We start from the raw sequence: 24,634 nt of genomic DNA, 5'->3' as shown, positions 1-24,634 counted from the left end.
AATCTCATGTGCAGAAGATACCATGGAAAACATTGACACAACTGTCAAAGAAAATGCAAAATACAAAAAGCTACTAACCCAAAATATACAAGAAATCCAAGACACAATGAGAAGGCCAAACCTAAGGATAATAGGAATAGATGAGGGGGAAGACTCCCAACTTAAAGGACCAGTAAATATTCTCAACAAAATTATAGAGGAAAACTTCCCTCACCTAAAGAAAGAGATGTCCATAAATATACAAGAAGCCTACAGAACTCCAAATAGTTTAGACCAGAAAAGAAATACTTCCCTCCACATAATAGTCAAAACATCAAATGTACAAAACAAAGAAAAAATACTAAAAGCAGTAAGGGAAAAAGGCAAAGTAACATATAAAGGCAGACCTATAAGAATTACACCAGACTTTTCACCAGAGACCATAAAAGCCAGAAGATCCTGGACTGATATCATACAGACCCTAAAAGAACATAAATGTCAGCCCAGACTACTATACCCAGCAAAACTCTCAATCATTATTGATGGAGAAACCAAAATATTCCATGACAAATCCAAATTTACACAGTATCTCAACACAAACCCAGCACTTCAAAGGATAATTGGTGGAAAACTCCATCACAAGGAGGGAAACTACAACCTGGAAAAAGCAGGAAAGTAATCCTCCAAAAACCGTAAAAGAAGGTAGCTACACAAACATATCTCCATTGCCAATAACAAAAATAACAGGAAACAACACTCATTTTTCCTTAATATCTCTTAATATCAATGGACTCAATTCTCCAGTAAAAAGACATAGACTATCAGACTGGATACGTAAACAGGACCCAACATTTTGCTGCATTCAGGAAACGCACCTCTGTGGAAAGGACAGACACTACCTCAGAGTAAAAGGTTGGAAAACAATCTACCAAGCAAATGGTCCCAAGAAACAAGCTGGAGTAGCGATTCTAATATCAAATAAAATCAGTTTTCAACCAGAAGTAATCAAAAAAGATAAAGAAGGACACTTCATATTCATGAAAGGAAAAATGTACCAAGAGGAACTTGCAATTCTCAACATCTATGCCCCAAATGTAAGGGCACCCACATACATAAAAGACACATTACTAAAACTTAAAGCATACATTGCACCCTACACAATAATAGTGGGAGATTTCAACACCCCACTCTCAGCTATGGACAGATCATGGAAACAGAAACTAAACCGAGACACAATGAAACTAACAGAAGTTATGAACCAATTGGACTTAACTGACATCTATAGAACATTTCATCCTAAAACAAAATACACCTTCTTCTCAGCACCTCATGGTACCTTCTCGAAAATAGACCATATAATTGGTCACAAAACAGGCCTCAACAGATACAAAAAGATTGAAATAATCCCCAGCACCTTATCAGACCACCATGGATTAAGACTTGTCTTTGACGTGGACAAAAACATCAGAAAACCGACATACACTTGGCAACTGAACAATGCTCTACTCAATGATAACTTGGTCAAGGAAGAAATTAAGAAAGAAATTAAAGACTTTTTAGATTTAAATGAAAATGAGGACACATCATATCAAAACATGTGGGACTCATTGAAAGCAGTACTAAGAGGAAAAATCATAGCTCTAAGTGCTCACAAAAAGAAAGTGGAAAGAGCATACATCAACAACTTGACAGCAAACCTGAAAGCATTAGAACAAAAAGAAGCTAGTATACCCAAGAGGAGTAGACGGCAGGAAATAGTCAAACTCAGGGCTGAAATCAACCAAGTCGAAACAAAAAGAACTATACAAAATATCAACAAAACCAGGAGCTGGTTCTTTGAGAAAATCAACAAGATAGACAAACCCTTAGCCAGACTAACCAAAGGGCGCAGAGACAGCATTCAAATTAATAAAATCAGAACTGAAAAGGGAGACATAACAACAGAAACAGAGGAAATTAAAAAAATTATCAGATCCTAATACAAAGGCCTATACTCAACAAAATTGGAAAATCTGGAGGAAATGGACAATTTTCTAGATAGATACCAGGTACCAAAGTTAAACGAGGAGGAGATAAATCACCTAAACAGTCCCATAACGCCTAAAGAAATAGACACAGTCATTAAAAATCTTCCCACCAAAAAATGTCCGGGGCCAGATGGTTTCAGTGCAGAATTCTTTCAGACCTTCAAGGAAGACCTAATACCAATCCTCTTCAAGTTATTCCATCGAATAGAAACAGAAGGAACACTACCCAATTCATTCTATGAAGCTACCATTACACTCATACCTAAACCACAGAAAGACCCAACAAAGAAAGAGAACTACAGACCAATCTCTCTTATGAATATTGATGCAAAAATACTCAATAAAATTCTCGCAAACCGAATCCAACAACACATCAAAACAATTATCCATCAAGATCAAGTAGGCTTTATCCCAGGAATGCAGGGATGGTTCAATATTCGGAAATCCATCAATGTAATCCACTACATAAATAAACTCAAAGAGAAAAACCACATGGTCATATCACTAGATGCTGAGAAAGCATTTGACAAAATTCAACATCCCTTCATGTTAAAAGTCTTGGAAAGATCAGGAATTCAAGGCCCATATCTAAACATAGTAAAAGCAATATACAGCAAGCCAGTAGCCAACATCAAACTAAATGGAGAGAAACTTGAAGCAATCCCACTAAGATCAGGGACTAGGCAAGGCTGCCCACTCTCACCTTACCTATTCAATATAGTACTGGAAGTCTTAGCTAGAGCAATTAGACAACAAAAGGAAGTCAAAGGTATACAGATAGGAAAGGAAGAAGTCAAAATTTCACTATTTGCAGATGATATGATAGTATACTTGAGTGAACCTAAAACTTCCACCAGAGAACTCCTAAACCTGATAAACAACTTTAGCAATGTGGCTGGATATAAAATCAACTCAAACAAATCAGTAGCCTTCCTCTACTCAAAGGATAAACAGGCAGAGAAAGAAATCAGGGAAATGACACCCTTCACAATAGCCACGAATAAAATAAATTATCTTGGAGTGAATCTAACAAAGCAAGTGAAAGATCTGTATGACAAGAACTTCAAGTCTCTCAAGAAAGAAATTGAAGAACATCTCAGAAGATGGAAAGATCTCCCATGCTCCTGGATTGGCAGGATTAACTTAGTAAAAATGGCTATCCTGCCAAAAGCAATCTATAGATTCAATGCAATACCCATCAAAATTCCAAATCAATTCTTCATAGAGATAGAAAGAGCAATTTACAAATTCATTTGGAATAACAAAAAACCGAGGATAGCGAGAACTATTCTCAACAATAAAAGAACCTCTGGGGGAATCACCATTCCGGACCTCAAACTGTACTACAGAGCAGTAGTGATAAAAACTGCTTGGTATTGGTACAGAGACAGAAAGGACGATCAATGGAACATAATTGAAGACCCAGAAATGAACCCGCATACCTATGGTCACTTAATATTTGACAAGGGAGCTAAATTCATCCAGTGGAAAAAGGACAGCATTTTCAACAAGTGGTGCTGGCTCAACTGGAGGTCAACATGTAGAAGAATCCAAATTAATCCATTCTTATCCCCTTGCACAAAGCTCAACTCCAAGTGGATAAAGGACCTTCACATAAAGCCAGGTACACTGAAAATATTAGAAGAGAAGTTGGGGAAGACCCTCGAATACCTAGGCACAGGGGAAAAGTTCCTGAACAGAACACCAATGGCTTATGCTCTAAGATCAAGAATCGACAAATGGGACCTCATCAAATTGCAAAGCTTCTGTAAGGCAAAGGACACTGTCAACAAGACAAAACGGCAACCAACAGATTGGGAAAAGATCATTACCAATCCTACATCTGATAGGGGGCTAATATCTAATATTTACAAAGAACTCAAGAAATTAGATGCCAAACAACAAAATAACCCCATTAAAAAATGGGGTACAGAGCTAAACAAAGAATTCTCAACTGAGGAAACTCGAATGGCCGAGAAGCACCTTAAGAAATGCTCAACATCCTTAGTCATCAGGGAAATGCAAATCAAAACAACACTGAGATACCACCTCACACCAGTCAGAATGGCTAAGATCAAAAACTCAGGTGATAGTAGATGTTGGCGAGGATGTGAAGAAAGAGGATCACTCCTGCATTGTTGGTGGGGTTGCAAGCTGGTACAACCACTTTGGAAGTCAGTCTGGCGGTTCCTCAGAAAATTGGACATAGCACTACGTGAGGACCCAGTTATACCACTCCTGGGTATATACCCAGAAAATGCCTCAACAAATAACAAAGACATATGCTCCACTATGTTCATAGCAGCCCTATTTATAATAGCCAGAACCTGGAAAGAACCCAGATGCCCTTCAACAGAGGAATGGATACAAAAAATGTGGTACATTTATACAATGGAATATTACTCAGCTATTAAAAATAATGAATTCGAGAAATTCTTAGGTAAATGGATGGATCTAGAAAATATCATCCTGAGTGACGTAACCCAATCACAAAAGAACACACATGGTATTTACTCACTGATAAGCGGAGATTAGCCCAAAAGTTTGAAACAACAAAGATTCAACTACCAGACGACATGAAGCTCATGAAGAAGAAAGAACAAGTGAGGATGCCTAGGTCTTTCTTAGAAGGAGTAACTAAATAACCAAGGGAGCAAATATGGAGACAAAGTGTGGGTCAGAATCTGAAGGGGGGGTTGTAGGGAGACCATTGTGTCTGGGTATTCATTCCATAGGCAGTCATCAAAAATAGACGCTGATAGGGATGTCAGGATGGGAAAGCTGACAGCAGCCTGATAAGGCTGTCTCCTTAGAGGTCTCTCAGAGTCGGACATACCCAGAGACAGGTACCCACAGCTATCCATTAATATGATCAAAGTTCCCAATGGAGGAGTCAGAGACTAAATTGAAGGAACCGTGAACCATAAGGGCTGGTGGCCCTGTGAGGAGAGCAAGAATACCAACCAGCCAGAGCTCCCCAGGGTCTAAACCACCAGCCCAGGAGCACATAGGGAGAGACACATGACTCCAGCTGTATATGTAGGGGAGGATGGCCCTGTTGGGCATAGGTGGGAGACAAGATCATTGGTACCCTGAAGGCTGAGCACTGAGGGGGGGGAATCTGAGGGTGGGGAGGGAGGCTGGGGGTAGGTGGGTAAACACCTTCATAGAGGCAGGAGGAGGGAGGATGGGATAAGGGGTTCCTGGGTGGTGGGGGAAATATGGTAAGGGGATAAAATTTGAAATGTAAATATTATATCCAATAAAAGGGGAAAAATAGAAAAGCGGTTAGAACCAACATTCTTAATAAAATGTCAGCCCTCTTTAAAAAAAAAAAAACCTATCTTGATACTAAAATTTGTTTTGAGAATTGTATATTGCAGAATGATCAACCTTGGTGTATCTACTCAACAAGCAAGCTGGGCAGACCTGCTCAAACCTCTGAGGTCCGTGAATTCTATCTGGAGGCAGCGAAGACACAGCATCAGAGGATTGTCAACTTGCACTCCCCCTCACCCCTCTTCTAATATCTCAACGCCCATAATCAGCTTGAAGAAGCTAATGATGAGTCAGCGCCCCTATTCCCTGGGCATGGGGACTAAGGTGGTAAATGTTGGGCTGTCTCCCTAGGGAAAAGTAGTGGTTTTGTCGGAATAGAGAGGATTAGCTAGGGTTTATTGCATAGCCATAACCTATTAGTAGAAATCTGTATAATTAATATCAAGATGAAGATATAAATTCTTAAATGGCACCAATTTACTTTGTTTACAAATTTTAAGGTTTTCAGTGGCATGAGCTTCTTAGTGATATAAGAGTGAGATGAATATTGTTACTCTCATAGGCATTGTACCAGTATAACACACTTAGGAATACAAAGCTTAGACCCAGTCCTTCTTTAACTTTTTTAACTGATTTGAGATGGTCAGCCTGTGAGTTAAGGGACTATAGCAAATTCATGACTTGGAGTTTATTATAAGGGTGTTCTCTATGTTTTATTTAGAAATAGCTGAGTGGAGTTAACAGGCAACACTCCAGATTACCTTACATGGATAGCTGGTTTTCAAAACATCAGAAATCCTTAGAATTGACATGACAAACATTTCAGTATTAATGTTCACTTTCATTAGAGACCTGTCTGCTCCGGACAGCTTCCTATGTTAAACTCTAAGAAGAAATTGAGCATCCTTGGAGTTACTCCAGTTGTGGTGAGACAGCCACTAGGCAAGAATTGCCACTTTCCTTCTACAGAAAAATTACTGTCCAGAAAAGGACACACTTGCAGAATAGTCGACTGATTATATCTGCCTAGACAGAGTAATCAGCCCTTAATAATTCTGCAGCACTAAGGTCTGTCAGATGATCCTGGGCCAGAAGGCAGAAGAACAGATGCTCCAACGTTTCGAAGTAGAGCGATTGTCCAGGTGTTCAGAGGTCTCTATAAATAGGCTAAGTTTTAGATGCTATGCTTGGTGCTTCCCACAATTATAGTCAACTCAGTCATTCTGGATTTCTGATGGGGTTGAAAACTTATAGCTATTTACTTTGAGAGAAAAGATCTGAGTGTATGGTCATCAGCTGACATTCATCCTAAAGCCAAGGAAAAAGCCAGGTTCAGAACTAAGTGTTTTAATTAGGATAGATGACAGAGGTGCTGGTTAGTCAACAAAAGGATGGACTGGGTATTAGGACTATCTTGTACCTCACTGGTACAAATAGGCATAATTATGCTCTAATTGTATTTTGAGAGAAAAGTTTCTTTTTAACAGGAAGGGTGATGTGTAGGAGGAGCTAAGGTGGGAGGAGTACTGAGAGGAAGAAAAGGAGTAAGAAGAGGAGAAGAAGAAGGAGAGGAGAAGCTAGGTGATGAAAGAGAGATAGAGGGGGGAAACAGGGAAGCAGATGTTTATGTATCTCCACCAGTCAAAGATAGTTGATATATCTAGGTTGGGTAGTGGGTTACACCTCTGATTGAACAATACCAAACTTATAAAGCCTATGATTAACATTTCTTCAAAAAATTTATAAATGCAAAAAGGAAAAGGGGGCATGGGATAGGGGTTTTCTAAGGGGGGGGGGAATGGGGAAACGGGATGGTATCTGAAGTGTAAATGAAAGATCTAATAAAATAAAAAAGAAAAAAAAAAAAAAAACTGTGTTACTTCACCTAACATAACAATCACTCCTTTTATACAATTGTCTCCAAATGCCATGATTTCAGCTACCTTTTCAGTTGACTAAAATACCATTACATATGTTTATATGTATGTTTATGTGTGTGTATATATATATATATATATATATATATATATATATATATGTGTGTGTATATATGAATTACAGTTTTTCTAATAAGCTCATAATGGAAAGAAATGGTTCCATTTGTTTGGTAGTGTGAATACTGAAGCAATAAACATGCATTGCATGTATGTCAGTAGTAGGTCTTAGGGTCTTTTGAGTATTTATCCAGGAATGTGACAGCTAGGCCATATAATAAGTCTATGTTTGAAAACCTATGTAGTGATTTACACAGTGCTAAACTAGTTTACATACCCCCAGGGATACAAATAAGAGAGGAAGAAGTCAAATGATCCCTATTCACAGAAAATGTGATCGTGTGCTTACAATCCTTCAGCAGAAAACTCACATATGTACATTTTCAGCAAAGTGGAATGATCCAAAATCAACATTTAAAATTCAACAGCTTTTATGTATGCCACCAACCAACTTTTCAGAAAGAAAATAAAGGACATAAATGTCAATTTTTAATAATATTTTTCAAAAAATAATAGAGGTGGTTAGTTAGTTGAGTGGATAAAGCACTTGCCACACAAATGTGAGGACAAAAGTTTAGATCTCCAGTACTCAGTGTTGAGTGAGTGTGGCTGCTCTCCTATACTCTGGACAGTTGAAGACTGGGAATCCCGGGGACAAACTGGCTCTTGGTTTGTGGGTGACTCATCAAAGACACCTAACATTAACATTAACATGTGATCAGGCACATGCACATATATGCATACATACCCATACATATGTGCACCTACATACATGAAAACACACTACACATACAAGCCATTAATATCCACTTCCACTCAATCTCACCTAGCCAGTAATATGTGCACACACACACACAAACATAGAGAGAGCCAGAGAGAGAGAGAGAGAGAGAAAGAGAGAATGTGAGAGAAAGAGAGAGAATGAGAGAGAGAGAGAGAGAGAGAGAGAGAGAGAGAGAGAGAGAGAGAGAGAGAAAATTGAGAGAGAGAGAAACATACATTAGGAGGAGTTACAAGATGACAAGCATTAAGGAAAAACTAAGGCAGGCTCCCTGATATGTTGTGTTTTTGTTCTCAGAAGAGTCTGCCAAGAAAAATAGCAGGAAAACACCTTGGGGATTATTTAGACAGGTCAAATACTGGAAAGGAAGGGACACCAGGGGCCTATTAAATATTCAAACCATCATTTGTTCAACTGACTTCCAGTCTCAAGCTTCTCCCATTCTGAATATATAAAGTTACTAATTTGGACTTCTACAAGACTTAGTCTTCTGTCTTTCCAATGCATCCAGTTGCTTGTTCATGGAAATGAATAAACTTGGTAATTATCTAGACAACAATGGACAATTTCATTACACATGTGCAATAAAATCAATAAAAGCTTATGTATATAAATATGTATATGAATAAAAGCATATGCACAAAAGTGCTGTAATGAAACATTTCTTTGTATTCTGACAAAGAAAATGAATAACTTTTAAAAGTCTGAGAAAAGAACATTAATTACTGAGTTATCAATGCTATAAAATATACTATTCAGTTATCTTCATTTTTAAATTTACTGTGCAAATGTGAATTTATTGGAAGAACTTTATAATGTTATTATTAATAATGATATGATTTAGGAAACATTCACAAGTATGTAAAATAATTCACAGAAATCTTAGACAATCATAAATCAAGTAATCATCTTGAGACATTTAATTTCAAAATGAAAAATTGAAATTTCTTTTAACTATTGCCATGTTTAAAACAGTCATGATATAAAACTCATGATATCATGCCCTTAAAGTCACACTTGCAATGTCACACTTGTGATTTCACACTCGTGATGTCACACTTGTGATTTCACCCTCATGGTATAACACCTATGATTTCATACCCATGAGGTCATACCCATGAAATACACTTAATGACACATGCATGATGTCACACTGTGACACTCATGATGTCATATACACAATATCATACCCATAATGTAACACCCATGATGTCATGCCCATGATGTCACACAGATGATGTCATACTCATGATGTCATACTCATGATGTCATACCTCAGTGACTCACAAAACATCACCATGATCAAGAAAAATCATCATTGCAGTCAAAAAACAGAATAAAAATAAATAATAGTAGTAATAATAATGAATAAGGTCAACCTCAACCTATAGATAAAGAGTATTGATCACGGATATTGAACATTGATGGCGAAGGCTGAATCAATATTCAGAGTTATTCATTTATACATTTATTTATTTATCATTTCTTATGGTGTTGAGCACAGCTTGGTCTGAGAAGGTTAGGTTCAATGTAGTAAAAAACCTTAAGGTGGTATGTGTGACCACGCCATAGCATAGGATGATACAAGGTTTAGAAATACTTATTGTGGACAACAGGGAAATTGTTCCTGATGGTACCTCTCTGTCTTGGTAAAAGGATGAGACAATTGTTTAGCAATACATAATATAGAGGGTGACAGGATTCTTCCTTGTTTGGGGTGGTGGGCCTTGGACCTCTGAGAACTCAGAGCAGGACTGCCTGGATAGAAAGAGCTGTCTTGATTCTGTCAGAGCAGATGCCTCAAGAAAGCTTGGTAGGGAGGCAGAAGTGGAAATCAATGCCAGACTTCTCTCCTGGTGGTTGTTAGATGGGTCTATTTACACCAGCTGTGACTTAAGCTCTTAAGAGTGCAGGAGAGGACCTCTGGAGACTCTCACTGCTCAGGAAAGGAAGGCTTCCTGGTGGATAGTGAAAATCATTTCAGAATTGACCACAGAATTCATTATCTGGTAAACAAAGAGGTGGTTCCGCCCTAGAAAATGTACCTGGATGTGTATGTATTGGCAAGCCAAAAAAAGATAGAAGGAGGTAGGTAGGTAGTTAGGTAGATAGAAAAAGATACATAGATAGATAGATAGATAGATAGATAGATAGATAGATAGATAGATAGATAAAAAGATAGGAGGTATGTAAGAAGGTTGGAAGGTTGGTAGGTAGGTAGATATGTATATAGGTTGGTAGGTAGAAAAAGATAAATGATAGATAGATTGCCAGATAGATAGATAGATAGATAGATAGATAGATAGATAGATAGATAGATAGATAGCCAGTTGCTATAATGCTGTGGTATTGAACACTTGGAGAGAAAGTTTTAAGACACCTTGAGTATTTCCAATGTGCACCCTCAGAAGACCTTGGTGTGAATATGTCTAGGAGGAGTTGGTGAGGAATTGTGATACAGGGATCCTGGTGAGACAAGTGAGACATGCTCATTGTGCTTTGTCCCTAGTTACCTGTCATCTTGAGTTCACTTGAATCTATTCAGAAAGCTCTGAGTTGCATGTGTGCCTGGTCCCTGCACAGGTAGGTATGTGGTTGTGTGTTAGGATATAGAAAGAAGGATCCATGGTGAACGTGACTTGGGGACTTTAGAGGCAGGAGGATGATCAAAGTGTCCACAGAGTGTTCCATGGCAGTTGGTGAATGGCTGGGGTGTGATGGAGGTGGGGTGGAGGTTTTCAGAGAGGAGAGAGATTCTGAGGGAGCTTGAATTAGCTCATAATGGTTGCCAGGTATCCTGGTCAGTTGCCTGGAGATGCTTATTTTGTAGTTGCTTAGAATTGGGGGCCTGAGTCCAGAGCAGAGTTTTCAAATGGGAATGTCGAGATGAAATATTCCCTCCTTGTTTAGATATGTCCTTGTCCTCAGCTCATCATGCTAGCTGGAATGCAGGTGAGATTTTGGAAGTGGGCAGCAAGACCATCTGGGCCTTTGTGCACAACAGATGATTGGATGTCTTTGTGAGGTAGCATCTACCAGAATTCATTGATGGATACCTGAGATACCAACCTGTGTGACTGGGTAAGTAGACCAAGGTTTTTGTGGGGGCCCTTCTTTTCATCTCCCACCACACTATGGGCTCAATCAAGGGAAAATGAAGGCATCGTAGATGCACAGAGCAGCTCACAGAGTGCCATGTGTCCAGTGCTGTGCCTCCTGCTGCTATGTGGGATGCCAGTGTTGAGACTAATGCCAATGGAGAACATTGGTTCCACAAGTCCCCATGTGGCCTCTGTTCAACTTCCCTTGTCTCTTGAGCTCTCTGATTCCATCAGTCCTGTTCTTTTTTATCTAAGTTGGTACTATCCAAAATGGCTACCTATTTACAAGGTCTATGACAACTTTCTACGACAACAGGTCTATGGTAATTTTCCACCAAAGTTGCTTGTTTACAATAGCTAATAACCATCCGTTTCTGTGCTTTTCCACAGAGACCCAAGATCATGTATGTCAAGCCTATTGCTGATTTTAGTCTTATGATTGATTTTAGGTTTACAGTGAATATGCGGGGCTGCCCCTGACATTTCCTTCATTCTTTAAGTATAGAAGGGCATTGGCAATGCTAATATTGTGAAGGCCTTAAAGAAAATTTAGTTAATAGACTTGTTTGTGAGCCATGGGCAGAAGAGATCGTTTTTTGGATCTTCATTTGCTAGTTGACCTGAAGTCTTCTAGTGTAGAAGATGGAGGTTTAAAACACCCCTTTGACACAGTGCTAGTATTGAGAGCCTTTTCAATAGACTTTGATTCCCAAGTTCCCCTTTTGTAGAAATTGAAGGTCTAAAATCCATTTTGTTTGTGGAGGTAGACAATAGAGCCACAATCCTATTGGGAAGACAGGGAATGTTAGATGTTCTTTTATGTTGAATAAGTGGTATAAGGCTCCCTTGATCTGACAGCCCTTTAAGGAAAAAAGACTCAAAGCAACTTGGAAGGACTAGGAATATATAAAGACCACGTAAGGTGTAATAAGTGCTCAAGGCCTCACTTGGCAAATGAGGTCTAGGGAAATGCTAGTCCTAGGAGAGTTCTGCAATTCTGTTCAATGTAGTGAGTAGTAAGTTAACACTCAGAAAAGTGAACCCCATGTAAGAAAGAAAAACTCTGATGCCCTATTGACAGAATCTCCTTCAGGCAGTGTGAAGGTGCCATATAAAATTCTGTCAAATGTAAAGGTCCTAGGTATTTTATACAGTGGAGAAACTTTACAGCAGTTATCCTAAGTTTCCAGTTATTATTCAGAGTTTTTTATCTTTTTAGTTTGTGTTCATTCTTAGAGAAAGCAGGCACCAACTTATTTCTCTTCCCCAATGTTTTTGTTTTAGGCTTGAGTCCAATTACCCATAATGGTGTGGTTTCATCTACACACAGATCTGAGTAGCTGAACCCAAAACTGAAGAGTTAGTCTTGTTTGGCATAGCTATCCAACCTGTGCATAAATAATGCAATTGCTGCCTGGATTCTCAAAGTTTCTACTAATAATATGCACATCCTAAGTTGTAAGGAACTGTAGACTGAGAGGACAATAAACGTAAGGGTGGAAGTTATTATTAAATTTATTATCATTAAATAAAGAAAAATCAGTATAGAAGACACAATTCTATTTCTATGAAGCATTAATACCATAAAGAAAAGGAAAATGATGAGAACAATTGGTTATGTAAAAGCTTTCTGATGTGACAGCAACATGAATTGACAAGCAATTTCTTTAGTTCTGCACATGATGTGAAAACAACAGCGAACTATTGTAGTTGAAGTCTACAAAGTGATTTGCCATTCAACTAAAAAATTAAATATCTTTACTTTTCTGGCCTCCCTGAGTGATTCTTCCTGGTTTAAATTTTAGGTCCAAGTTGTTTCTCAAACAATTTATGTTCATAATTAGTCATTATATTCATATGACGATGTCATTGGTAATAGGAATCTACTTAGCTTGTACTATGTGTGAACATTTTCCTGCATTTCCATATAGAGACCAAGGTACATAGATTCAAAATTTTCTTAGGGTGATATCATGAAACTTTGGGAAAAGTAGAGTAGGAACAGGCAAGATGGGTAATGGTCATCAGCTATTGGATTAGGGTACCTGGAATGCCTCATTAGCATGGGGAAGCATTTCAGGAATCTCAGTTGTTGAGTAAAAAGTGTTTATATGAAAAAATAAAATCGATACCATAATCGAATTGAGAGTATGTGATGTCCATCTGGTCGAGAGAAAAGTGGATGTTTTCCCCAAACAAGCTCAGTGTAGAAGAAATCGTGCTATTGTAATGAATCTCCCATATTGCATTGATAATAGAAGATATCCAATCACAGTGGGCTTCAATGTAGTTTAGAAGTGTTTCTCAAATGTATATGTGTGTATACACACACACACACACACAAAAACACACACACACACACACACACACACACACACACACACACACACATATATATATATATATATATATATATATATATATATATATATATATACATATACATATATACAATAAACTTTAATGATTTCTTGAAAATAGAGAAGTTGCCCCTTCTGTGGTAATTATTCTTTCTGTGCAGCTTTATATTCTGGGGATTTGGTTTAAGTCTAGCTACTAGTAGATACTGGCATTTGTGGGAAATTAACCACAAGGCTCTACGTATGATTACATTGGACTGTGGGAATCTTACTATTATCAAGAAATTAACATATCAGGTAGAATAATCAGAATGACAGTACACAGCACTATGAACTCCAACTGGACTATTTCAATTGAAATTGAGTATGCTTGGGATCTTATGATATTAGCTAATTTCCTGAGACTTATGTTTAACCAACCAGAACTAAGATAGACTGATGATTTTACAACATGTCATGTGACTTTACTCAAGAAGTTGTATAAGGCTCCACAATTTGCTTCCTCTCTTGATTTCTGTGAACTTTGATTAAAAACAGAAATGCTCCTTGGTCAGAGGTAAAATATCCCAGAGGCTGCTGAGAAAAAAGAATTCTTGTGGGAGTCTACTGAGTCAAACGGGTAACTTTTAAGGCCTCAATCATGAGAAGAAAAAAATACCAAAATTTTGGAAAAGAGAAATGCCCTCAATCCTGTTGGAGAGTAGGGAAGTATCCCTTTTTACCTTCTGTAGAGGAGGTTGGTCCAGGCACTCCAGGCTCCACATCTTCAGAGAAACCTAGAAAATTTTTATTTTTAACAAAATCAGACTTGACAGTGTTCTGAGGTTTCTTCTGACTAGTTGGGTCTAAGTCCATGGATCTATTCCCTATTTAAACTTAAAATAAGCTGCACAGGTATGGGTGTGGAGGAATGTTACCTTTCTGGTGATCAGATTAAAGATAGATGTGCTTGGATCTAGTTTGAGTTTATCATTCAGTGGTCATTGGACTCGAATCCAGAGTTCTGTGAGGTTTTTATGGGTAGTCAAAGGTGTATTTCCTGACCAATAAAGTCTAAGGGAGAATCTCTGATTTCTGTTAGTTGAATGGTAGACCTGAGTCTACCATGAAGAAAGAGAGAAGCTTCTGTGCATTCTTGGTGAAAAGGATTCAGTCTGAAGCACATTATAGGCAAGCCTAAATGTTTGAGACACACTCTTCATTCACAAAGACAGTTCTATAGCTTTCTTCATCAGAGTGGAATGTCTAAAACCACTCCAGAGAAGACAGTGGAAGAATAAAATGTTATTATTCTCAAGGTCATCTGACCTCTTTGGCATATACTTAATGTCAGGTGCTGCTGTGATTAGAGATAATAAAACTAAGGTCCTCTTCAGAAGATATTTCAAAATGCTATCAGTCCCCTTAATGACATGGGTTAGTTTACATCTGAGGTGGCATGACTTGAAGGAGTTATTAGCTGGAGGCATAAATTGTCCTTCTAGAAGGGTACATCTTGGGCCCCATTGTAACTTCATCAATTCTATTGCATGCTGATAGTAGGGGTTATATCTGTAACTTTCTTAAAATGTTGTCAAGGACTTAAATCCTCTGCTTATTATGCCATAGGTCTCAGGACCTTTTTTTGTCATTGAGAACCTATGTGACACCTTATTACTTAGGTGGTAACTCTGAGATCAATTTGAGCAATTAATGAATATCTGAGGTTACAGGGTCTCAAACGTATTGTATGGTAATGCTCCCCTGAACATTGGAAAGTCACTGTCACATTTGATGTTGAGGACGTACATCTGAAACCACCTTGTGTTATTGGTGAAAGTTGTCAGGCACATTGGTTCTAGATAATTAAGATTAAGGCCACTTAGGCTATATGGGAAGATCTGAGGATCCCTGGTTCAGAGCAGATAGATCAGCAGTTCTCTTTATTCATACAGAAATTTGGAAGATCAGTAGTTCTTACACTGTAGGTCTGAAGCCTACCTGAGAAAGACTGGAGTGCATTTGCCTACAAGGTAAAGACAGAATATGCTCGAGGACCCCATGAGCCCTTGAGAATGATTTGAGTCCCACTTCAGAGACTGGGGAAAGTGTGAGCCTTTCTGGTTCTGTGTCAGAAACACAATTTCAATTACCAATGAACAGAATGAGAATGTTGGCATATCCCGAAACTATTAGGAATACCTATCTTTAGAGGCAAATGTCAGGGAAAGCAAAAATTTCAAAGACTCTTGTATCAGGGAAAATTCAAGAATCAAGTTGGAGGGTAGAGAAGGCTGAAACATTTCCTTATCCAGTCTTCATGGGAACCTAGAACATCCATGTCCTGCAGGCCAAGCAGCAGTGAAATCAATCTCCATCACACTAAGGGGCAGTTCCCAGATACGTCTCCTGATAAATCAGCTGCCTATTTTTGAATATGGCATAGATTTCGTCTTTTTGCTGACCAACTTTAAAATATATATGCTCGGATTATAACTTTGTAAACTACTCTAAGACATTAGATTTTCAGTCACCAGAGTCCTACTTTTTGGATAGAGGTCATAAGTTCAGGGGATCAGAGTAAGATGCACTCAGTTAAACTAAGATAGTGATAGTTGATTTTTCAGCAATTAGGTCAGATCAAATAGGCTTAGATCCACATTGGTCAGAAGAAGCACATGTTATTCTCCATGAGGAGCACATTGTAAAGCATGCCGTTTTGACTACAAATTGTGAGCTATTCTTAATCAGAAAAGGAATCCTTACAATGCTTTAGTCAGAGAAACCTACCTGATGCTTTACTGTGTATATGAGGCAGCTAAGAGTGGTAGTTGTAATTTTGACAAATGGTTGACTAAAAGAAAAAATTTAAAACTCCTGTTGTTTTTATGGGGCACAGAGGGCAAAAACATCAGGGTGGCTTTTAGATTAAAAAAAAAAAAACAGAATTGAAGATGCCATGGTAAAGAAAAGTAGGGACCAGGCAATCCTCTTGAGATGGGCTTTCTTAAAGCTTCCATTTGGCAGACTGGGATGCTCTGATGCCATGTTGGGAAGAAGAGGTAATTAGGAAGTTTCCTAGGGCAGAACCTGAATGTTTCATTCATTGTTGATTAGAAGACACATTTCTGAATTTTCTTTGTAATAAAAAGCAACTGTGAGGCACAGTGTCTTAGATGGAGCCTGTGACTGGCCATCTCTTTCACCCTGAAACATTCTGAGGCTGCCTGAAACAGGGGGAACATATCCAATATCCCTTTGGTTAGAACTGTAAAGTCTGATTTGACATTGTTCAGACTGAGTAGGACTGATTGTTCTTTTAGGAAAGAGGATAGAACTGCATCACCCCCTTTGCAGAGGAATCCTTTTGAGATTGTTTCAAACAAAATGTGTATATCTTTGTTCTCCTAGGGCAAAAGGGTCCCAATGTGGGTACCAAGGCTCATATTGGAATGCTGGGTCTCACTCTTGGTAGGAATGGTAAGGTACCAGGTTCTCTGTTTGACATATGTCATGTCTGAAATTTCCTTGACTAATAGGGAGTATAGTTGCACTCCCTTTTGGAACTGTTGTAGTGATGAATCACCATAAGATATGAACCAAAGCTGTGTGCTCCAGTCTGGAACTAATGGAATGTTTTCCTTCCTCTTGGACAATAGGAACATGTTATGAGCTCTCCTTAGTAGAAACAGGGTGACTGATATCCTCTTGGGGTGATTAGGAGAGGTTGACACTCCCTTGGGGACTGTCTCTGTCTAGAGATGACTCAGTGTCTTTTTGGTCTTCAAGAGAAATTTTTAGGGCTCTCTGCGTATCAGAGGCATTCCTCTGCCTTCTCCTGGTAAATGTAGTGTGTCTGGGAATCTCACAAGGAGAGGCGGAATACCTGAGGCTCTCTTTATGAGAGGGAGTGCTTTGTGTGCACTCTTTTGTAGAGATGGAGGATGCTATGCCGTCTTAAGGAATATTTTTCAGTTTCCTATCTCTTTTGGAAGATGAAGAATGTCTGAGCTCCTTTTGTGACAAAGAGTATGGTTTGCAGGTCTTATGTTCCGAAAATAAATCTTGAGTGTTGCTTTGGCCAAAAGAGGACTCTTTTGATGTGCTTTTTGTATACTTGGACTGTCTGTGAATGCCTTGGGGAGATGTGGTACTTCTGAGTCCCTTCTCAGGAGATGGCCAAGACTCCCAGGCTCCTTTGGCAGAATCAGAAGTTGTGAGTTTTTTATTGGTCTCAGTTTTAAACTTTTAACCCCTTTTGTCAGATTTGTAAGCTCTTACAACTGTGATGGAAGAATGGTGGTTTCTAGGTCCCATCTTTTGGTGGCACAGATTTTAAAACTCTTTGATCTAAAGAGGCATATCTTGTTCTTGTTTCCCTAAATTTAGAATGTCTAGACCAACCTCCTAAAGAGGAAGTATGATTGAGAATATCTTTATTAGGGTAACTAGAACTTGAGTGTATTTTGGCATACTTGAAAGATGTGAGGAATCATTCAGCAGAAAAAATATGTTCTTTTCCCCTGAGACTCAGGCAGAGTCACACAGGAAAGAAGGATTTGAACCTGGAGAGTTGGACGCAGTCTGCCCTCTGACAATGAACAAGAAATATGTTTGAAGACATCAAGTTCTGAAAGAGAAGAACTGATAGACTCTTCAGGAAATGGGACAGATTTTAATATCCTTTGGGTAACACTGAAAACAATAGAGCCTTTCTTGAGAAAAGAGTCTCTTGCATTCTTGAGAAGGGATAGTAAAAAATCCATCATGTGCACATAGTGACAGTCCCAGAATGTCTGTTGAACAGGAAGTTTCCACAGTGACTTGGGTAGATATCATAGGTTCTAGAAGCCCCTGGGCTGGTTGAGAAACTTCTAGATATTTTTGTGGAGATGTTGGTGTTTCCAGGATTACTTGTTCAGATATTAAAGTTCCCAGAGCACCTTCATTAGGTTTCAAAAAGCCCCAGAGAATGTGGCACAGATGGCTAAAATTCTACAGAACTTGTAACAAAATCTGAAGTCATAAAAGTGGATTGGGTAGATGGCAGAGGCCCTTCTGACTCTGGATTAAGTGATGAAGAAGATGAAAATCTGAAGGGATCTTGTTCAAGTGGCAAAGGTTCTATAATCTTTCAGGTGATAGGTAGTATTTCTGCAGTGTTTTGCATACATGTCAATGTTTCTAGTGTTCCCAGGCAAATTCAGAATCTCTAATATCTTCTGGATCAGATGTTGACTTTCTTAAAGCCTCTTTTTCCACTCAGGGCCCTCGGGGCTCTTGAGATAACACAAACATTTATGGAGGCCCTTGGTCAGATGTCAATGTCCCTAGAACAAAATGGGCATACAGGAAAGGTTTCAATGTCAATAAGTCAGGGAGTGACACTCTCAAATCGAATTGGACGTATGGAGAAGATCCTAGACTCACTATGGAATATGGTGATAATTTTTAATATCCTTGTGAGGCATTGGTTATTCCTGATTTTATGTGTACAGGTATAACATTCCAGATTCTCCTGTAAAGACAGGCAAGGACATCCAGGTCCTTAAACAGATATCATATGTTCAGGATTTACTTGAACACATAGAGACATTGTCAAAAGCCCTGAGGAAGATGATACAGATCCTTGTGTTTCTTGTCCAGATAAAGAAATTATCATAGGACATTTGGAAGAATGCATAGATCCTGAAGATTCTGAAGCAGATTGATGTATTTCTTGGACTCACTGAGTGAAATTCAAAGACTCTTTTGGTCTCCAGCATGAAGTTTAAGGTCCTAGAGTACCCTATATACATTTACAGAGAACAAAAGTCCATTCTACAGAAAGGGAAGAATCTGATAGCCTTAGGGAAGTACGAAAGGGAATAAGCTGAGCAGATATTAAAAGTTCTAGAAGTGACCCACCAGATATTACATGTCCTGGTGTAGCTGATGAATTTTTTTGCACACCTGGTACAGATGGTGAATATACTAGAGGCCCCTGGGGAGATGGCAAAGGCTGTATAAACCCTTGTGCAGTTGCAGAAATCATCAGAGATCTTTGATCATATTTCAATGTTCTTGCCATCTTTTGATCAGGGTTGCTATGTCCCTGACATACTTGAGAAGATGGTAAGTCTGATACAGTGAACTGTGTAGAAGTGGACTGTATTCCTATATGTTGTATATGTGAAGAAGTACTTGAAGGCCTTTATGGAGATTTAGAATATTGGGCAGAGTTTTGTGTACATGTGGACTGACATACTGTCCTCTGTGAAGATAAACATGGACCCACAGCTTGATGAGCAGAACCTGAAGATGATTGAGTTCCCTGTACTGTGCAAGAAAGACCCAGAGGACTAAAAGAAACTTCAGAACATTGTGATGTAATCATTATTGCCTGGGCTGAGATGGAAAGTTTCCAAAGCTGGTAGGATGAGTGCAAGGGTGCTCAATACCCTTCATTGAATCCAGATGTTTCTGCACCTCCTTGGGTAGAAGACGAATGTCTACCAGGTTCTAGAGTTTATGGGACAATGTTTCTAGAGTCTCTGTTGCAGGTTGAAAATATGCCACATTCTCCACTACAAAAGGCAAATGGCCTGAGGTATTCTGTGTTTCTTCAGGCAAAGATCCCTCTGTTGTCCTGGAAATTTTCTTGGGCTTTTGAGAAGATAGCATAGCTTGTAGATCACCTGGAGAAAGTCCAGGAGTCTGTGGGGAACATGGTGAGTATTGTACAATATGTTGAGTAGATGGGGAATATGTAAGAGAACTCTGATAAAAGTTGCAGGTTTCAAAGACATTAGGATAGATGATACAGTGTTTATATGTTCTTGTTTGGATGTGGACACTTTCAGAGACCCTTGGGCAGATAGGGAAGTTCCCCGAACTATTTGTGCAGATGACAAAAATCTTACAGTTTTTTTTTAGCAGATAAAGAATTCTCATAGGCACTTGGGCAGATGGAAAAGTTCCATGTTGCTGCTTGACACTTTAATTATATCCTAGAGTCCCTGAGCTAGGAAGCAAAGCTCCGTCAGGTCCCCAGGCAGCTATGGGGTTTCCCAAAGTGTTTTCTCCATAAAGGAAAGCTTTTGCAGTCTCCTGAGTAAATGGTGAAGGTAAGGATGTAATTTGTGCAGAGGTGTTTAGCTCAAGAGCTGCTTGTGAATATAGGGAATTCGACACAGCTCTTGTCAAAGATGCTGAAGGGGTTGGACTTGCTTGTGTTTTTGAGGAATGGACCAAAGGCTTTGGGGTATGTGACAAAGTTTCTGTAGTCCTTGGAACACATGGAGACATTCCCAAAGAACCTGAGACAGAAGAGAAATCATTATGAGTACAGTGGGCAGACTTGGATGTTCCAATAATCCTTTGGGAAGATGATGACTGCTGGAGAGATTCTTGAGTATATGGTGACAGGCCAGGGTTGCCTGAGAAATATGCAAAGCTTGGTAGACAGCCAATGTGCTAGTTTACTTGACACTTGTAAAGAAAATTTCCCAGATTTTTGATCATTTAGCAAATGTTTTGTAGGCTCTGAGGGAGATGGCAAAGTGCCTGTAGTCACTTGAAGAGATGGTGAGGAATTCTGAGATTCTACCATGGTGCCCTAGCTTCTTTTGGAAAGATGTTGAATTCTCTGGAAACTCTGAGGTAGATGTCAAAGAAACCACAGTCCCTGGGACAGACATAAAATTTTCTAGAGGCACTTGCTTACTTCTCACATTTGTTAGAGTCCCTGGTGTTGTTTGGGAGGTTTCTAAGCACATGGTACAGATGATGAAGTTTCCACACTCCCTTGGGAAGATAACAATTGTTTTTAGTTCCCATAGTAGTACAAGAAGATCCTTGTTTAGATGGCAAAATTTCTAGAGTCCAAGTTTCAGATTTGGGCCATCCCATAGCCCCTCTAGAAGACAGAAAATGTTTTTTCAGCCCCTTGATTAGTTGGCAATATTTGAGCCTTCCTATAGGCTTGTCTAGTAGATCTTAAGCTTCGTTCTTACATGGTGAAGACCTTCAAGTACCTTGAGTTTATATAGCCTGACCCAAGTAGTCAATTTTGATTGCTGTTTTGTCTTTATTGTTGGTCAGATACCAAAGGCCCAAGTGACCCTTGTGTAGAAGGATTTTTAGATGCTATAGAAGTCACAGAAGTTTTCTCACACATTTGAGATAATGACACACACTCTAGACATTTTTTTATTTGTACAATATCTCTTAGACCCTTGGAAATATAGAAAATGTTGTGTACTTCTGAATTCTATTTTGCAGTGTTAGAAATCACTTTGAACATGGAAAACATATTCTGGAGCTTTTGGTAGAGATGAAAAAATTGACTGAAGCCCTGGAGCACATGGTGAAAATACTAAAGCATTTTTGGTAGACAGAGAAACCAGAGACTTTTGGGAAAATGTTGATTGTCCAGCATGCCCCTGGGTAGATTGGCAGCTTACCACACTTCCTTGGTTATTTGTGGAACATTCCAAGGATTTTGAAACAGATATAAATGATTTGGGACATACCTTAGAAGTAGTTCTAGCTTTTGATGATTCTTTGGCAGCAGTAGACTATGCAAGCCCCCATTTTGTAGAATGCAGGAGATTCAAAGTATCTTCATCAGACGGGAAAATTTAAGCCTCGTTTCTCAGAAGAATCAATTTTAACTTGTTTTTTTCCTCTGGAAGCTGGTTGCCTTGGGACGACTTTGGTAGGAAGAGAATGCCTACAAGTTCTTCCCGGAGAAGGCATGTAAAAGAAAATCTTTTGGATAGATGCAGATAATTATAAAGCACCATGGTCAGATATGGTAGATACTAAGGCATTTTGTTGAGATGAAGAAATTCTTAATGTGTTTTGTGTACCTGTGCAAGAATTGACTGTTACTTCAGACTGAGGGGAAAATACTAGAGCTACCTGTGTAGATGAGGTCTCTCTTGGAGCATTATGGACACATGAGAGAGGTCTAATTGCCTCATGGGCAGACATGGAAGTTTCTAGACCTCCTTCTTGTGTACTTGTGGAAGTTGGAAGGGAACTTTTGTTAGCTGGAAAAGGGAATAACACCTTTTGTGTAGAATGTCATGTTTCATAGCCAACTTGATGGGCAAAACAGATTCCATGGATCCTTTGGAAGATAAGCCAAATCCATAGCCTTTTGAGTATTAGAAATATGTTCTGGAGACACTTGTGTGCATGAAGAAGAACCAACTGCCCTCTATGCAGATTGGAAAGAGTCTATACTATCTTGTGTAGATGGAGAAGATAGCTGATGCTCTTGAAGGAATAGGGAATTTCCCAGCCCCTTTCCAGAAGTTTGGGGAGATCCTATGGGTTCTTGTGCACATGCAGAATTTAATGTATCTCCTTCTTTAGATCTACAAGACGCTACAGAATCTTGTGTATGAATATGATGTCCCATAGGCCCTTGTTCACATGGAAATATATTCATAGCCTTTTCTACAGATGAAATATGTCTTAGAACATCTGTTGTAGATGTGCAACATCCAAGAGCCATTTCAAAAATAGGATAGTGTCTAGAAATTTTTGTATATGTATTCTGTCTAACAGACCCTTTCTGAGTTAGGGTAGTACTTGAAGAACTTGGTACAGGTTTGGGAAATCTTAACTTCTCTGATGTATTTGTAGAAAATTTAGGAGCCTTGCCCATCAAAGCTGAATGCTTTAGAGTCTCCTGGGTAGGCAGGGAATGTTATATCTTCTGAGCACACTGTACAAGTATGGAGCTTGCATGGCTCACTGGCATGGTTTTGGAACAACGTTGGCTCTTTTGGTCCTGATGACAATCAGGAGGGCCCTTTTGGATGGTGGGGGACATTTGAATAATTCTCTGTCAGATATTAATATTTTGAAGACTGGTTGTTTAGAAGGAGGATCTTTCAGTGTTGTTTTGCTACAATGGAAATTTTCAGGGTCAATTTTCATAGAAGGAAAATAAATTATTTTTTTCTGTGGGAGAGCAGATTTGTCTTTGACCATCTTCTCTAGAGGGGGTCAAAACTAGTGACCCCTGACATATTGGGAATGGCCCAGAACCCCTGGTGAAAATGGTGAATGTACTAGATTAGTTTGTGTGTGTGCAGAAGGCAGAATAATAATTTGGGTGGACTCAGGGGTTTCTCCCACATCTTGTGTATGTGCTGAACATTCAAGAACCTCATCTGGAAATGGAAAGCATCCTTGAGCTTCTGATGTACTTGTAGAAAATTTTGTTCTTTCTTGGGGATGTGTTAGTATTGTGAGGCTCCCTTGTGGAACTACGATTGCATTTAATCCTCTTTGGACTGTAAGAGATGATCTAAGCCCATTTTTTAATGATGAAGGACTTTGATATTCTTCCTGATCTAATGGGCGAGGTCTGAAATCACCTTGGTCAGCAAGCTCAGGTCTCAAGCTCACTTTACTGAAAGCAGATTACATAGGGAACTTTGTGGGAATTGGAAATACCTTTGGTTGTCTTTGTGAGAAGACTTATCTATCTGCCATGGTTTGGCAGCTGTCAAATGTGTTAAACTCTCTTGGGACCAGTGGTCCGACTTAATCTATTTGAGAATTGTTAAAGGAGCATCATAATTGGAAAGTGAAAGGTGTGCTGAGAAGACTGTGCTCTCACATCCTGCTTGCACCAGGAGAGCACCCTCTAATGGGAGGCCATCTGTGTTGTAGGAATGTCTGTTGGAGCCTTGTTAACTGAATAAGAAAGGCTGATTTAGAACCTTGCACCTCAGAAACTTTGGGGGCTAAACAATCACTTGGACATTGTGCTATAGAAGAACAAGTGATAAAATTTGAATACAGTGTATGGAATACATGGAATGATATTACAGATATTATTCTGTATTTTAAACATGACTTATCCTAGATAAATTTATGACAATTGTGAGCCATCCTGGATGCTGAAAGGCATCTTTAAATGACTAAAAATACCCACTACAATATAATTATTGTACAATTAATATTTTAAGTATTGTTTGGAGAATAAGAAAAAACAATAGTCTCCATATGGTACAGTTGACAGTTGCATTCCAAATACTCTCATCTCTGTGTGACTAAGTGCATCGATTGAGAACACAGATGCTGTTGTACTTGTGAATATACCACATATGGACTTAAACAATTTCATTTC

Source organism: Arvicanthis niloticus (assembly GCF_011762505.2).
Source record: "Arvicanthis niloticus isolate mArvNil1 chromosome Y unlocalized genomic scaffold, mArvNil1.pat.X SUPER_Y_unloc_1, whole genome shotgun sequence".
Classification (NCBI taxonomy): domain Eukaryota; kingdom Metazoa; phylum Chordata; class Mammalia; order Rodentia; family Muridae; genus Arvicanthis; species Arvicanthis niloticus.
The sequence above is the reverse complement of the archived record's forward strand: the minus strand, read 5'-3'. Positions refer to the sequence as shown.